The sequence below is a fragment of the Dendrobates tinctorius genome, unplaced genomic scaffold (assembly GCF_039654945.1).
Source record: "Dendrobates tinctorius isolate UK_male_01 unplaced genomic scaffold, ASM3965494v1 ptg000029l, whole genome shotgun sequence".
NCBI classification, from domain to species: Eukaryota; Metazoa; Chordata; class Amphibia; order Anura; family Dendrobatidae; genus Dendrobates; species Dendrobates tinctorius.
In genome coordinates, this window is record NW_027361697.1 from 6,616,771 (window position 1) to 6,634,577 (window position 17,807).

The 17,807-nt window shown below is 50.7% G+C and overlaps 1 long non-coding RNA gene across 1 annotated transcript in view; it reads right to left on the minus strand.

The window, feature by feature from the left end:
- Positions 1 to 4,147: 4,147 nt before the first annotated feature.
- LOC141085780 (uncharacterized) overlaps positions 4,148 to 17,807 on the minus strand; it is a 53,288-nt gene continuing 39,628 nt past the window's right edge. The window contains exon 4 of the long non-coding RNA XR_012231406.1: positions 4,148 to 5,465. This is a non-coding gene — a long non-coding RNA (uncharacterized lncRNA). The remainder of the gene's footprint in view (positions 5,466 to 17,807) is intronic.

The following is a 17,807-nucleotide window of genomic DNA, read 5'->3' on the forward strand; positions in this document are numbered from 1 at the left end:
TCTCCTCTCCTCCACCCCCTGGGTACCATCCGCAATTGTTCTGCTTACTTTTTGCATGGTGGGCACAGCCACATGCAGAAAGTAAGCAGAACAATGCATTCCTATGTGTGCGTAATCCCTGCAATTTCGCAAAATTAATGAGCATGCTGCGTATTTTTCCGCGATGCGATTCCGCAACAGGAAAATCCGCAGCATTAGCACAGCATTGCAGAATCCCATAGGATTACATAGGATACTGGGTTTTTTTTTTGCGTTTTCGTGGCAAAATCGCTCGTTAAAAACTGCCGCGAAAATGCGGATAAAAAAACGCAACGTGTGAACGCAGCCTAAAAGTTGGGACTTAAAGGGTTATTCTCAAGTTGTTTCTTGAGCAGCTCAGAGCTATGCAGTTTCCTTACTTCCAGGTTTCTAATAGGGAGGACTCTCTATGCCTGACAGTTCTAGTGACTAGCAGAGCTGCAGTATTTGCAGAACCATAAAGGTCAGCAAAAGTTCTTCTCCAACACATTCAGCCACCAGAGGTTTTTTCTGGAGTTTACACTGTTATCACTCTATTCACATAAAGAGATAACAGAAGATTTGAACAAGCACACAGCTGGGAGGGAAAGTGAGAGCCATGACTGTGCTTCTACAGGAATTATAAGTGCAAGGTGAATAGCAGCACTTCGGTCAGGAGCTAAGAGGAAAACAAGGGGAGGTGAGCAGCTAAATACTGTATCATGCATCAATGGACTGGAGTGAGCTAAATGGTATGTTAAGAGTTAACTTCACTCCTGGAATGTGACTACTATCCAGTTACCAGGGTCGGTGCAGTCAATAGTGGCTGAGCACCAGGAAAACAAATTATACACTCTAAAAGATAAAATCGCTCACTGCAGGCGAATGAAAGCAGGTAGAAAAAGCAAGTCAATCGCAAACTTACTTATTTTCATGCCGTCTAATTAATTAAAGCAGTTTAGTGACTTGAGAAAACTCCTTTAATATCAGGTATGGTAATTAGATATGCCATAAAACATTGGTTTGCAGTGTCCCAAGTGGCAGTCTGACCACCAAGTATCGTATTTTTACACTACTATTGGCATGTGGTGATCAGATGACAACTTTATTTATTTCATCCTCTCATTCCTTGAGGCAGTGTAGATAAACAGGCAGATCTCTTATTGATTGCTGGAAAATGGAAATTTTTGGCTTCAGGATATGGCACCATTAAATGACTATGAACCATAAAATAACAAGTAAGAACACACTAAAAAGTAAACTGATGCATAATTAGAGCAGTTGCCAAGGTTTAACTCTCCTGATACTATGATTTTGGTGCAGGCATTGATGTAGAGTTTAGAAGAATACCAACACATTTCAGAGAAATTTCACAGTATATTTTGCCTCCAATTAGGGAGCTCCTGTCAGCAGTTGAACTGTAGCTGGTGACACATTACCAAATGATTTTAAGGCTCATCTATCACATTTGTAACGCCGGTGGGTGTCAACTCACTGCACCACGGGCCGGGCTTGACTTGGAGGGGCGTGACTAAGTGTCTACCGGGTGTTCACTAGAACCTCTGATGGTGAGGCTGGGCCGCCAGTAGACCAGGTATTACTCAAGGGCAGTCCCCGCGACTGCAGCAGACTGGAGGGTCAGAGACTCGAGTATGGGGTACAAGTGGGCAAGACAAAAGTAAAGGAGGCTTTACACATAGCGATATCGCTAGTGATATCGCTAAAGCATCACCGATTTTGTGACGCAGCAGCGATACCGCTAGCGATATCGCTACATGTGACACTCACCTCTGACCGCCCCCCCCGCTGGTTATCGGTGATCGCGCGAGATCGGCCTGGTCCATTTCTCGTTGTCGGCTTCCTGCTGGCACCGACGAGCGAGCCATGGACGCAGGTGGAAGAAGTCATGCTCGCTGCGTGTGACGGTAAGTATTGACCGCCGACCGCTGCTGCATCGCTAGTGAAAGCTGCCTGTCTGGCAGCTCACTAGCGACCATTTAGCGATGCATCAGCGATCCTGACCGGGTCATATCGTGGTCGGGATCGCTGGTGCATCGCTAAATGTAACGGGGCCTTAGGGCCCCGTCACACATAGCGTCTCACCAGCGATCCCGACAACGATATCAACTTGTCAGGATCGCTGGTGAGTCGCTACATGATCGCTGGTGAGCTGTCAAACAGACAGCTTCACCAGCGATCAGCACCAGCTACACCGAGCGCGCGGCGTCGCTGTGTACGTTAGTTACCAGCGCGCTGATGCAGGGAGCTGGTAACTAAGGTACATATCGGGTTTCTAAGAGGCGTGAGTCACTTAGAAACTCGATGTGTACCTTGGTTACCAGCTCCCTTCATCAGCGCGCTGGTAACTAAGGTACACATCGGGTTTCTAAGCACCACGCGGTGCTTAGAAACCCTGCGCTTACCTTAGTTACCAGCGCGCTGATCGCTGGTCTCCCGCCTGTCACACGCAGCGAAGCGTGCTGGCCAGCGGGAGAACAGCGATCAAAAAAATGTCCTGGCTATTCCAGGGCAATCAGCGATAACCGGCAGAGGGGTCGGTCGCTGGTCAGTGTCACACACAGCGATCTCGCTGGTGAGATCGCTGTTGGGTCTCAAAACTTGTGACTCAGCAGCGATCTCGCTAGCAAGATCGCTATGTGTGATGGGGGCTTTAAGGTCAGACGATCCTAAAGCCCCCGTTACACACTGTGATATCGCTAGCAATATCGCTGTAAAGTCACCGATTTTGTGACGTTGCAGCGATATTGCTTGCAATATCGCTGCATGTGATACTTACCTCCGACCGGCTCCACCGCTGGTTATCGCTGATCGCGCGAGAAGCTCCTGGACCATTCCTCGTTGGTCACTTCCTGCTGGGCTTCCTGTGGCGCCGACGAGCGACGCGTGGAGCCGGGCGGGAGGAAGCAGGATCACCGCGTCTGACAGGTAAGTAGCGATCCCCGTCCCCAGCGATGTCGCTGGTGAGATCTGCCTGTGTGGCAGCTCACTAGCGACCACCTAGCGATGTACCAGCGATCCTGACCGGGTCATATCGCTGGTCGGGATCGCTGGTGCATCGCTAGGTGTAACGGTACACTAAGTCAAGGCAGGAAGCACAGGTTCAGAATTCGCAGTCGAGGTCGGGAGAGATCAAGACAAACGAGAAGGCAAGCCAGGCAGATAACAGGCGAGACAAAACAGAAATAAGCCAACACAGGAACTAATGGCAGAGATACTCAGAACCTAAGATAAGGCAAGAAATGGAAGCTAAAGTCACCTGATATATCACCTGAAGGCAGGTGATAGGCTGGGGAATCAGAACTCTGCAGGACAGAATCAATGCAAATTCCTGCAGAGATTGGGCGTGCGCATCTATGACTCACAAACAACAGAGTTGAAAGATAGCACAAGAGAGCTCAGAGAGACGGACAGGTACTGGGTGGAGTAGAGCGAAACATGCGTTGAGTGGGGCTGTGTTTAGAAGGCATGCGAGTGACTGGTGTCACAGCATTGCTTAAGGGGGAAGAGTCATCAGGTCATAAATGACCAGTCTTTGCTCTAATTTTATATCTGTTGCCTCCAACTATTTTGGGTTTTTTTTCCCCACAGTTATGGGCCTTTTATATACTGCCAAAATTTTTATGGTCTTTACCAAGGGGGCATGGCTGTTCCTAGGGTGATAATGCAGAGAAGCCAGTAGATACATCCCCAAAGAATTCTGTGAGCCAGCCTACATTGATAAGGACCAAAGAAATTAGCACTACATAAAAAGGCCAATATCTCTGTAACCATAAGAAGGATTTAAAAAAACAAACAAACAAAAAACCTGGTAAGCTCAGAAATAAAAAAAGAAAACTGTTGACTTTTGATCCATTGAGAGCTCCACTTTAAGTCACCCACATCTGAAATCCAGTGTACATTTGCTGGCCAATGACTGCACAATTTTAGAGGTAAAAACTCAGTTTAACATGCAAAACTGTGAGGCAATTGGACATTTTATGTTTACATGTTTTAGCATCATTTGGCTACCAATGAATGGAGACCCATTCTAGACTGTTGTGACCCAGGGTTAACTCCACACACCGTTTCCACTGTCCCCGCGTAACCATAATAAATCAAACTTGGCAAACCAAATGATGGGTCGGTCACAGCTTTATTGAAAGTTTTGTAACACAACCATTTTGAAGGCACATAACTTCTCTTAAAACGCGCTCGCTGCCAAATGCCCCGCTCTGTATTCGCAGGCAAGTCAGCCGGCAAGCCGTAACTTCGTGCCATTCCTTCTTTCACCGCTGTGACTTGCAAACTACAATAAACAGAACAAAATGAACATTAGTAATACACATAACAAAAGGGAGGGAGGGTGGGACAAGCACTTCAAGGATGTGAACCCAGGAGGAAAGAGGGAGGGCAGCCTCAGACCCCACTGATATATACCCACAGGAAGGGGCTGTGCTAACCCCTTCCTGATCCCATTGGACCCCTAGAATTAACCCCCACTCCACCAAGACACAGGGTGGGCAAAACCATCCTTTATGAAGGAAGGGGAGGGTGGAGAGAGGCACAACAGTCAGTGGCACCTTTTTTTAGACAGTACAGTGCCTGCCAGACTGTTGTGACCCAGGGTTAACCCCACACACCGTTTCCACTGCCCCCCCGTAACCATAATAAATCAAACTCGGCAAACCAAATGATGGGTGAAGGTCGGTCACAGCTTTATTGAACGTTTTGTAACACAACCATTTTGAAGGCACATAACTTCTCTTAAAACGCGCTCGCCGCCAAATGCCCCGCCCTGTATTCGCAGGCAAGTCAGCCGGCATGCCGCAACTTCGTGCCATTCCTTCTTTCACCGCCACGGAGGATCCTGTTTTTAAACAGGACTCTGACCCCCACCCATCAATAACAGACCTTGCTCTATACTATCTTGCAAACCAGATAGGAAGATATCAAGCCTGATATTGTTCAAATGCACCACGTCAGGCCTTAACAGGGCACTATTATCCCATTCTAGTGGTCTATGCCGAACGACCACGCCGAACCTGTCGCGCACAAACTTAAAGATGCGGGCATTAATTGACCTCCTTGTGCGTTCAACTGCCATACCATCTCGTGCCTCTTGCCACACCGCCCTCGGGGCAATCTCAGACCACACCAAAACGAGTTCCTGGAAAAACCCATGGAAGCGTTCCATATCAGCCCGCATCATGGTTAACAGCTCAGCCACCTTGTATGAGCACAAATCGTTCCCCCGCGTGCAGGACCAAATTGACCAGCCCACGCGCTCCCCTTGCAACCGAAACAACCTCCGGCAGAACTTGCGGCCATTGCAAGCCCCTGACGCCTCTCCACATGAAATCCACGTCATGAAATCCAAGGTGATGTCCACCTGGGTGACACTCGGCCCGTTGCGCAGCCCAGAAAATATAAGAATGTCCCAATAACCAGACAGTCGGTCTGACGGGAACCTGCAGAAAAGAAAAAACATTAGTATAACAAATCCGTACAAATATAATGGGCAAAGCATGCTGAACGCCACCTCCCAATCCTTTGGACTTCCATATCGGAAGACCTTCCCTGGCCGCTTCAACCCTGAAAAATGAGTCCCATACTCACCAGCTGGAACCCCTAACCCCTTCAAACATTTATTAAACACGAACTGAAATTGATACCTGGTTAAAGGTGACAAATCAAAATGCGTAGAAGAAACTACCCCCTTTTCTCATAGCCACATATGCCTTAAGTAAAGTGACCGAACACCTCGTGGATGTGGCAGCATGTAGCAAAAACCCAAGAACCCCGACCCAACGGATCAGACTTTGACTTACGAATTCTCACGCGAACCGATCCTTCCGGTAAAACCACGTCCTCGAACCGCAAACCGCACCCTAAATCGAGCTTCGAACGAGGAACCAATTCCCCAACCCTTAGGGCCCCAAAAATGCTAAAACAAAAGCAGCCGCCAACAGAGCTGCTTCAAAACAGAACTGCACACCTCATCCGTCATAGCTATGAGTTGACTAAGAAGGGCTAATGACACGGGCGCCGACACTCACCACTAGGTTGAACCCTCCTCCAACCCTTCATAGCCTGCCTAACAATGAAACAAAGTCAATGCAAGAAAGCGGACGGCACCGCTGTTACCGTGCTAAGGTCCGTGGCTGGCAGCAGCCGGAGAGCTCACGTCCAGGACTCCCGGGTGCTTGACCTCGTAGCAAGACGATTGTAGTTTCCACTACGGCCGTTTCACGCTACTCGAGCGCTTCCAAGGGTCGTTTGGACCCGTGGAAGCGCTCGAGTAGCGTGAAACGGCTGTAGTCAGCCATTTGACACACTCTCCTTCACATCTCCGACGTGACATGTAATTCAGTGTCAATAAACATTCATCATTATCCCGCAGAGTGCGACCTTTTTCTCTTGGAAACTAACAATGAAACATTTCGTAACGTCAGACCATCCTAATAGCTGAAAATGAAAAGCAACCCCCGACAAACACTGCTGCGCTGCCGTGCCCGATAGACCCATCTTAGTTAGCTGACACAAGTATTCAATCGTAACCTGCAATCTTGAATTCTCACATGCCTGAACCGGTCTCCTGCCCACCAACTGACGCCATTCCCTCCATGCCTTACCATACGCTCGCCATGGCAATTGGGACACAGAGGAACGAACAAGGGACATCAACTGTTCCCGACCACATCCCATAGGACCGACGGGCAACTGAAATCACCAGAAATGCATTGTGGCCATGAGCTGTGGAAACCTGAAAGGCAGAAAAATCAGAGGTTAAAAGCAATAAAAACATCATGGTCCTGGACAAGTTGAACCCGAAGTCAAATGTTGAACCTCAAACATAGCAGAGCCAACCTACGCAGAAGGCCCAAAGCCGGCAAGGAACAGGATGACATGTGATTGCTACAGCGTGACACCCCTGGGTTAACAGTCCCCAACTGAATTTCCTGATTGCACAGCAACTCACCCTACAACTCAATCAAGACCACGATTGGAAAAATCTTGCATAGGGTCCTGTCATGGCAAAAACCTGACCGAAACCAAAACTCCGGCCAATCCTCCCTGCACCGCCAATTCCCAAGACCTGCCACGAAACCCCCAACTCCATCCCCTGCTGGAAACAAATTCTAATCCTGCGCTGTCCAGCACGGTAGCATGAAACAAGTGTGACCGTTGAATGTATGCAAAAAGGAAAGCCACACCTCCAAATCCGCCTTCATAGCCCGTGTAACACGCACCCTGTGGTTGGGGCTGAAGGCTCCTTTCATAGCAAGCGACAGCCGTCGCGAGAACACCCTGCCTACCGGCATGACTCTGCTCGCAAAAACCAACAAACCAAGCAATGCTTGTAATTGAAACAGGGAAACCGTCCTAACTGCCATGAAACCTTCGATCAAATCACCCAGTTTTTGAATCTTTCGATGGGTAACCGAAAACCCATAGCTACCGTGTTAATTTCGATGCCAAGGAAGGACAAAATTTTTACCTTACCAATAGTGTTCTCCGGGGACAAAGGAACACCAAATTTCTGCACGATTGACGTAAACGTGGAAAGCAACCTGTTACACACATCCGAATCGTTTGGGCCTTCAAAAAAAAATGAAGTCATCCAGGTAGTGAGTAACTGACCAATCTCCTGATTCCCATCTCACCAGCCACTCCAAAAAGGAACTAAAAAGTTCAAAATAATAGCACGAAATAGATTCACCCCATGGGAAGACACATGTCAAAATAAAGCGCTCCTTCGACTTGACAGCACAACAAATAAAAACAATCCGGATGCACAGGCAACAGACGAAAAGCAGAATCGATATCCGACTTTGCTAACCACACTCCTTCGCCCACGCGCCTAATCAAAGGCACAGCCCTGTCGAAACACACATATGATACTGACGCATCATCTGCAGAAATCCCATCGTTCACCGAAACACCCCTTGGGTGCGAGAGATGGTGGATTAAACGAAAGGAACCCGGATCTTTCTTTGGAACCACTCCCAAAGGTGATACTCTAAAAATCCTGAACAGGTGGAGACAAAAACGGACCAGCCATCCTACTCAGTGCTACCTCCTTCTACACTTTTGCCAACAAAACATCCGGATGTTCACGAGCAGACTTCAAATTTGACGAAAAACCGGGGGACCTGTGCAATTGAAACGGAATGAAAAACCTTCCGAGAAACCAAAACGCAGCTGACCTTCCGCCTCCTTGTTAGGATACTGGTCTAACCATGGCTCCATCACGACTACGTTCACCGGTGTCCTTCCTCTCATTTTGCGGCGACTTGTCTGGCAGCTTCCCGCGGGGTGGGAACACCTAGACGCCGGGTGGGAACCTCCACAGGAGGAACACTCTTACCTGAATTTGCAGAGACTGTAAAATCGACAGTGTCCCTCATTAAACAACCAACAGGCCCCGGGTCTCCGGCAACCACTGAACTGGAACCTGTTGAACCCTGCCCAACGGCCGCTGATGGAAAGGGGTGTTGTTTCTGCAGCATCATGAGGCGCAACCAAACCTCAGTCGCCGTAACCCCCCAACCAATCTCCGAGTGGAGGGCTAACCGCCTCCTAAATTCCTCATCATACCGCCACCATGCCGAACCACCGTGAGCCTTATACGAGTTGTAAATCATAACCTGATAGATGAACACTCTGACACCTTCTGGCGCACTCTCTCCGAAAACCTCTCACCGGTCTCCTTTCCCTGTCCACAGTGTGTTGATCAAGCGGAGAATCAACCTTATTACACTCCTTTCCCGTACCCGTTGTGGAGGGCAATTGCCCAATCAACGCTCTCAACACAGATAACACCGCTGCATTTTCCACACTTGAAGAACCCCACAGGGAACACTTACCCGGATTCACCGTCGGAGGGGGGACTCCCAAAGATGGAGGAACTCCGGCTCCCGGATAACTCGCCTGGGTGTTGATGTGATGACTTGTAGCCTCGGGAGGTACGCTCAACTCAACCAGGCTGGAAGTCCTTAACGGAACCCTCGACTCCTGCCGCGCGGGAGGAGGAATAAGACCATGTTCGGGACTCGCAGACGTGCTGGACACCTCAGACTCTGAAGATGGAGAGCCACGCCTCGAGGACCAGGTGCGACGGCGACCCCGAGAGGACGCACTGCGGCCAGAGTGCCTGGATTTCTTTTGCCTCCGCGAAGCATGCCTGCCGTGATTACGCGACTGCGGGGATGGGGAATCAAGGGAAGAAGAGGAGGATCTCCGGCGACTACGCCTGTCCTGTCTCCCCCCCGGGGTAAAGAGCTCACAGCCCCCACCAAAAGAGCCTCCCCGCTACCCCAACAACGGCTGGAGCCGGAGCCATGCTCTGTAACATCACCCCTTGCTTGCCACCACCTTGTGGTGCAAAGCCAAGCACTGTAGTGCTAGGCAGGGTTAAACCCGTGTCGGGTGATTGCGGCTGCGTGTCCCCTGAAGCTGATGCATGAGCCCCTATGACCATATCCTGCTCCCCCCCTTGGCACAGAGGGATGACTACTGCCCTGCTCCTCTGCAGAAGCAGAGGAGGATGCACTGTGCCTCCCTCCCATCCTAGTCCCCTGTGCACCCGATGACGTCACACCCCTATGATGGGGCCAACCCAACCCGCTCCCCACTACCGCCGCTACTGCGCGTACTCCCCTCACAACCCCCTGGCACCGTCAGGCAATGCAGCGGCTCTGTTGCTCCTCGGTGCGCTCTGCTGCCACATGCAGAAGCCGCCGCTCGCCCCGAGACGCAGGGCCGGAAGTCAGGGGGCGGGGACTTCCGTCTCGCCGCGCACAGCCGAGATACAGCGGCCGACGGCGGCGAGGACTCTCGCAGCCGCGATGGAGGGTGGGAGCGCCGCACGGACCGCCTGCCTCCTCGTGGCCCTGCTTCCGCCGGCTGCTCCAGAGGAACCACCGCGGCAGCGGCCGGACCATCGCGCGGGGAAGCGGCGACCAGGCCGGGCACCACCACCGAGGCAGGAACCTGCCCTGATGGCAGGTAAGCACTGATCCCCACAAGCGCGCTGTGCAGCCATTCCTCCCCCTCCTGCGCAGACGCAGAGCCTCTATCAGAGGATCTGCCATTATTACCAGACAGTGCTCTACAAGCACTTCCAGGATGTGAACCCAGGAGGAAAGAGGGAGGGCAGCCTCAGACCCCACTGATATATACCCACAGGAAGGGGCTGTGCTAACCCCTTCCTGATCCCATTGGACCCCTAGAATTAACCCCTGCTCCACCAAGACACAGGGTGGGCAAAACCATCCTTTATGAAGGAAGGGGAGGGGGAGAGAGGCACAACAGTCAGTGGCACCTTTCCTTAGACAGTACAGTGCCTGCCAATGTGATCGAAAATCACAGCAATTAAACCGAAGCTCAGTCATTCCCCAAATTTGGCAGGAAACAGAAACTAACTCAATGCATCCTCTAGATTAGCTTAGTAGCAATAAATCCCATCGGTATGTAAGGAAAGTGGACCGACCTATGGACCTGTCTGCAGCAGGAAGGGTTAATGTACAATATGCTGGACATGGACTGCTGTATATGAAGGTAGGAGACAGCTAGACAGAGGAACAAGGTGGTGAAGGACTGGGTTTTGCCACTAGAGGGAGACCAAGGACAGCAGAAATGGAGGAAGGTGTAGTACTACAGTTTGGCCACAAGATGGGAGCAGGGAGTAGTGAGAGCAGGGCTTAACATCAGCTTATGGCTACGAAACTGCAAAGTCATGGGGGGCGGGGTTACAGGAGCTCTAGAGGGGAATTCCCAGGGAGGGGATATATATTATTGGAGAGAGTTCCAGAACGTCAGTGGGTCGCCCTCCTAGGGCTGTGGGGTACACGGTACCGGGCCGGTGTCAGGGGAATGTGTCACAGCAGTGGTGACCTGGTCCGTGGCCCTGGGCGCCCAAGTAATGGGGGAATGTAGTTAATGGAATGGAATAGCTCGTGACACCACCTGTGGTGTTCGGCAAGAGAGGTGTTAAGCCGACGCTGCAGACAGATCCTCTGGGACAGATGGTGTAGTGCAGCAAGGATGGTATAGCCCTCCACAGGCAGGGCTATTGTCCCAGGGCCGTGTAGATGTGGGGATGCTTATGTGGTGTAGTGTCCGGCGCAGGGGATGTAGCAGTGTCAAGCAGACGGACGCCGGAAGGAATGGAGGACACCAGGGCATGTAGTTCCAAAGCTTTACTCACAGTCAGTAATACCCGCTTCTGTGCCGTGTCCTCCGGGTCAGGGACTCGGTCAACCTCCAGGCAAAATGGAAAGCTCCCCTCCTACACTCCGCCAACTTATGTGCCTTTCCTGAACGTCTCCTCTATAGCGCCTTTAAGTGTGAAGATCTCCAATACCATGGTACTCTGGAGCTCCTCCTGACAGATGTTCCCAAGAACCTTAATTGTACGGCAGACAGCTGTAGCCTGCTTCGGGGACTCCCTTCTCCTGAGTCCCAGCTCTCTATCCAATTGCTGTTGTGCCCCAAGTCTTAGATGGGAGTAGTGCATTTACAGCCAACTACTCCACTAGTGTCTGCTGCAGAACCATAAGTGTCCATACAACCTCGGGGACCGGGCCCCGGCCTTGCGCTGAGAACATATAGGCAGGGTTCATCTTCCAACCCACGTCCTCTCTGTTCTCTCTTCTCCTTCATTCCGTACTTGTCTTTCACTCTCTTATGGAAGCTTAGGTTTCAGTTCTACATCTTTCTCCTTCTTTTCCTTTCCCGTGCCAGCTGGCTCAGATCACTGAGGCAGCTGCAGCACTCCTTCCTCCATCCCTTCTTCCAGGGATCCTCACTCCTGTCTGAGTGACTTCCTACCCGACTGACCTTCTGTCAGACTGACCTGTCATCCTACACTTTCCCACTCTTTTATCTATCTTAACTCCACCCACCTCCCAGCACATCCAGTGTTCCAAGCAGGGAACCACCAAAGGTGCTCTGCTACTCTCTAAGCACTGAGCCGCAATGTGGTTGTGCAAAACTACCCTGTTGTGTGGGGTGCGAGTGTTGGAGTGTGGAAAGGAGTTCCCACCTTACCTGGATGGTGGGGTACCACACCTTTAAAGAGAGAGGAAGGTGCAGTACCTCTGTGGCGACCGAGCCTCAGGGGCGCCACATCAGTCCCAGGAGAGGAGCTCAGGAGTGAAGAAGACTGAAGGGAGAGGCAGGACAAGCAGAAGCTCCAGGAAGGACTGGTGAGAGAGACGGTAAGGGGGGGAGGCCCTGACAGGAGAGCCGCAAGACAGCGAGAGCCCGGAAGGTACCAGAGACGGACGAACTCGGACAGGTGAAGCGCAGTGGTGGTAGGCCTAGGTCAGCCACAGTGAAAGAGCCACGAGGGAAGTCATTCAGGAAGACAGAAGAAAGGGAAAGGTGCCCGGGCCTTTGTGCGGAGCTCGTTGTGCAGCAGCTGTGTGGTCCTGCGGTCATCCAGAGGACGGCCAATAAAGGGGAACTGTTGGACACGCTTCAGTCTCTGTCTCAGTCTGTTCGCGGCGGAAAAAGGGACCACCCCCAGTCAGCTCCCCTACCTACATTTGGCGTAGTCGGCAGGATCATCGCCGCCAATACACCATCTTCTGCGGTAAGCCTGCACCAAAGGACCCAAGCTGAATAGGTTGAAGATAGAGTTGAGTGAAACGGGTCGAAAAAATTCAAAAGTCGCCTACTTTCGCAAAGTCGGGTTTCATGAAACGAAACCCGACCTTAGCGTGAGGTCGGCCACGAGGTCGGCGACTTTAGCGCCAAAGTCGCGTTTCAAAAGATGCTTTAGCGCCCTTTTTCAGCCAATCAGGAAGAACAGACACTGTGGGCAACGTGATGTCATAGGCAGCGGTCACCACCATCTTGGAGAAGGGCATGCAAGTGATTGGCTTGCTTTGTGTGGCGTCACAGGGGGTATAAAAGGGCGGGGACGCTGACCGCCATGTTACTCATGCTGATCTCAGAATAGGGAGAGCTGCTGCAGCTGCTGATTCTGTAGGGAGAGCGTTAGGAAGGCAAAAAGAAAAAAAAACTGCTTCTGCTGCTAGCGCTTTTCACTGTAGTTACTGTGCAGTGAAAGGTGAAGATTTTTGCTTTTGTGCAGCAGCGCTGGTGATGATTAGCCTGCCTTTTAAGGCTAGCTGCATTGCTGTGTGCACACTGGTGTTCAAACTGCTTTTTTAAAAGCAAACCAAATTGTATTGTTTTGTCCTGGTGAGGTAGTGAGCGTTCATTTTTTGACACACCGTACAGTGGTGTACGCTCCACACACAGTACCGTGTAACGGCTGTTATCACAGCCAAATTGAAGCTATCTACGTGTGTGACTCTGTAAGGAAAAGTCGAGGAGTTTGTCCGTTTTTACTGACCTACACCTTATAGTTTTGTCCGTTTTTCAAACAGTTTAGTATATTTGCTGTTTGATTACATTCAAAACTAGAGAGAGACAGCGTGTGTCAGTCCGTATACATAAACACGGAGCTTGAAAATTTTACATATACCGTACAGCGGTGTACGTGCACGCTCCTCTCTCAGTACCATGTAACGGCTGTTATCACGGCCAAATTGAAGCTATCTAAGTGTGTGACTCTGTAAGGAAAAGCTGCGGAGTTTGTTCGTTCTTACAGACCTACACTCTAGGGAGATTCCAATTCTGCCCAATTCTATATACACCTTGTAGTTTGTCATACACTAGGCAATTTCTGCCGGTCACATTGCGGTGTTATAGACACAGGGCCTGACAGAATCCAACTGTGTCCTGAAGTGTAGAGAGATTCCAATTCTCCACAGTCCTCTATCCACCTTTCTTACAACATCCAGAATCTGTCTGTCACATTGCGGTGTAAAATAAACAGGGCCTGACAGAATCCAACTGTGTCCTGAAGTCTACAGAGATTCCAATTCTCCCCACTACTATATACACCTTGTACCTTGTTTTACAGTACCATATAGTTGGTGGTTTTTTGGGTACATTTTCCAAAAAATGAGGAAGTGTGGTGGAAGAGTCCGCGGAAGTGGGCGGGGGTTGGCAGCTGGTAATGATGGTGTTGGTGGTGGATCTGCTGGTAGTGGCAAAAGCAAAAGAGCGCCTAATGCAGGAGGTGTTGGGCCTGCATCATCGTCTGGCTCCACAGGGCCTCGAAGGCTCCCTTTTCTGGGAGTAGGTAAACCGCTTTTAAAGCTGGAGCTTCAAGAACAAGTTTTGGCTTACATTGCTGACTCAGCCTCCAGCTCTATCGCCTCCTCTTCTGAAGTTTTAAAAAATAAAAGCACTGAGTCATCATTGGAGGCTCATGTTCATGAACCACACCTTTCCTTGTGTCCTTCACATAAAACCAAAATTGAAGGATGCGGCAGGCCACACAACAGATTACTCCATGGAGCTGTTTTCACATACCATGCCTGGGTTATCAAGTCAAATCGTGAATTACCCAGGCAAAGATGAATCTGACATGGAGTGTACTGATGCACAGCCACTGATAGATGATTCTGCTGGTACATTCACTCAGAGCACTACATTGTCCTCGCAGTCTACTGAGCCAGAATCTGACCCAGATGAAACTCAGGTGCCCCTTCCCGCATACTATACCACCATATACGGTGACACAGAGGAAGGTGCACATGACATTGAAGAGGAGGTGATGGATGACCCAGTTGTTGACCCAGATTGGCATCCATTGGGGGTAGAGGGTGCCACTGCCAATAGCTCAGAAGAGGAGGAGGAGCATCTGCAGCGGGCATCGACATCGCAACAGCTGTTATCTGGCAGGCCCGGAGCAGTCCAAAAACGGGTTACAAAAACCAAAAGAGTTGCAGGACAGCTTGGCCAGACGGTCAAAATAGCACAGCGTGCAAGGACTCAAAATGTCTTCCATAGTAGGAAGAGTGCAGTGTGGCACTTTTTTGATCAAAATCCTAATGATCAGGCAAAGGTTATCTGTAAGAAGTGTGCAAAGACCTTTAGCCGAGGGAAAAATCTGAGAAATTTGAATACCAGTTGCATGCTAAGACATTTAACCACCATGCACTTGCAAGCGTGGACGGACTACCAAACCTCACGTACCACATGTGCTACTGGTCCCAAAGAAGGTAGTCAACAACGCTACATTGTTTCCCCCACTGTAAGTCCACCGGTTAGCACACCACCAACAGCAAATGTTGAGTTGTCGTCGCAAGGGCAAATCAGTCAGGGAATCACACTGTTATTGCCACGAAAGGCTGAATCTAGGCCATCAGAAAGAACACCAACTCCATCACCATCATCAACCCTCTCTCAGTCCGCCGTGTCCACCGCTAGTTCCACCATATGCAGCTCTCAAGTCCAGCTCACCCTACCAGAGACAAGATATTACTCATCCTCTCATCCACATACACTGGGTTTGAACGCCCACATTGCCAAACTAATCTCGTTAGAGATGATGCCCTATCGGTTGGTTGAAAGCGCAGCTTTCCGCGAAATCATGGCCTACGCAGTACCACGCTATGACCTACCCAGTCACCACTTCTTTTCTCACAAAGCCATCCCAGCCCTTCACCTTCATGTGAAAGACCGCATTGTCCATGCACTCAAGCAATCAGTGAGTGGAAAGGTGCACCTCACAACTGATGCATGGTACAGTAGGCATGGCTAGGGCCGTTACGTGTCCATCACTGCGCACTGGGTTAATGTGGTGGATGCAGGGTCCACAGGGGACAGCTGTGATGGCACAGTGCTGCCTAGCCCACGGTATAGGAAACAGTTGGCTGTAGGCGTTCGACCCTCCTCCTCCTGCAGAAGCGAAAGCTCGTCCACACAGCGCAGTCGCACGAGCACTGCATCCGCAGCTGACAGTGGTGCACACGATGTGTCCCACTATCGATCAGCTAGTGGAAAGAGTCAGCAGGCTGTGTTGCAGATGATGTGTTTGGGCGACAGACACACCGCGGAGGTACTGGCCGACTATTTTCAGCGACAAACTGAGTCATGGCTGGGCAGTCTACATCTTGAGGCAGGCAAGGTAGTTAGTGATAACGGCCGGAATTTTGTGGCAGCCATAGCCCATTCGAAACTCTGACACATATCTTGCTTGGCTCACACATTGAACCTGGTGGTGCAGTGCTTCCTCACTAATTATCCGGAGTTAACAGGCCTGCTCCATAAGGTTCGAAGACTGTGCTCGCACGTCCGCCGGTCACCGGTACATTCCAGTCGTATGCAGAAGCTGCAGCAATTGCTCCACCTTCCCAAGCACCGCCTAATTATAGACGTTGCAACAAGGTGGAACTCCACCCTGCACATGATTGAGCGGCTGTGCGAACAGAGGCAGGCCGTAATGCATTTGTGGGAGGATACACGGGCAGGCACTTTGAGGGCAGACATGGAGTTGACATGTGTGCAGTGGTCGAAGCTGAAAGACCTCTGTAAAGTCCTTCAATGTTTTGAGGAATGCACACGGCTGGTAAGCGCAGACAACGCCATCATAAGCATGAGCATCCCACTTATGCGTCTGCTCATGCAAACTTTGACGCACATCAAGGAGCAGGCGTCTGCAGCAGAGGATGATGAGGAAGAGGAGGAGGGAAGCCTTGATGACCGTCAGCCATTGTCTGTTCAGGGAACTATCGTGGACGAGGTGGAGGAAGAAGAGGAGGAGGAGGATGATAATGGGGATGATTATTTAGGGGAGGAGGATGCTTCTCGTGGGGCAAGAGAAAATGTTGACGTGGCAAGGTCTGGTACTGGGTTTGTGCGTGACTGGAGGGATGTGGATTTGCCTGAAAGTGCTCCTCCAACCAGCACTTGCAGTGCATCATTGACACCGGGAACATTGGCCCACATGTCAGATTATGCCTTGCAGATCCTAAAAAGGGACCCCCCGCATTGCCAAAATGATGAACGATGATGACTACTGGTTGGCCAGCATCCTGGATCCACGCTATAAAGACAAATTCCAAAACATCATGCCACAGGAGAACCTTGACCTAATATTGGCTAACAAACAAGCAACTCTGGTAAACCGGTTGGTTGAGGCATTCCCAGCACACAGCAGCGGTGATGGTTGTCACACGAGCCGTAGGTGCCGGGGGCAACTTGGAAGAGGTGTTGGTGGTGCACACATCAGAAGTGGCGTTGGAGACAGGGGTTTCATGACCATGTTGTGGACTGATTTTTCAAGTCCCGCTCACACGACTGGTAATACTGCATCAATTGAAAGTGACAGGAGACAGCAGTTGTCAACTATGGTTACAAACTACTTTTCCTCCCATATCGATGTTCTCCCTCACAGGTCATTCCCATTTGACTATTGGGCAGCTAAACTGGACACCTGGCTTGAACTGGCACAATATGCCTTACAGGAGCTCGCTTGCCCAGCTGCAAGTGTGCTATCGGAAAGAGTCTTCAGTGCTGCTGGATCAATCCTGACAGAAAAAAGGACCCGTCTGTCGACCCAAAATGTGGATGATCTAACCTTCATTAAAATGAACCATGCATGGGATTCCAAGGATTTTGTCACACCTTACCCTGATGACACATAGGTTGACAGAAAAATGGCTTTCTTTGGTCCGCCTGTTCCTGGGACTTGACCAATTTCGCCTTTAGCAGCAGGTGAATGTCCCACATCAACATATGCCATTTTGTAAACCTCCCTAACTGGGCTGCCACCTCCCCCCATGGCCGGGGTCACCATCTAGCGCACGCAACCGTGCAAGTGGTGTTGCCCTGGACAGGTGGGTGGGCCGACTCTTGGGCGCGGGCACTGGCACAGGGTCCCTCATAGAGCAATCAAGTGTCTCTGACGGTGGGGGCGCACACCCGCCGTCAGACACACCGCC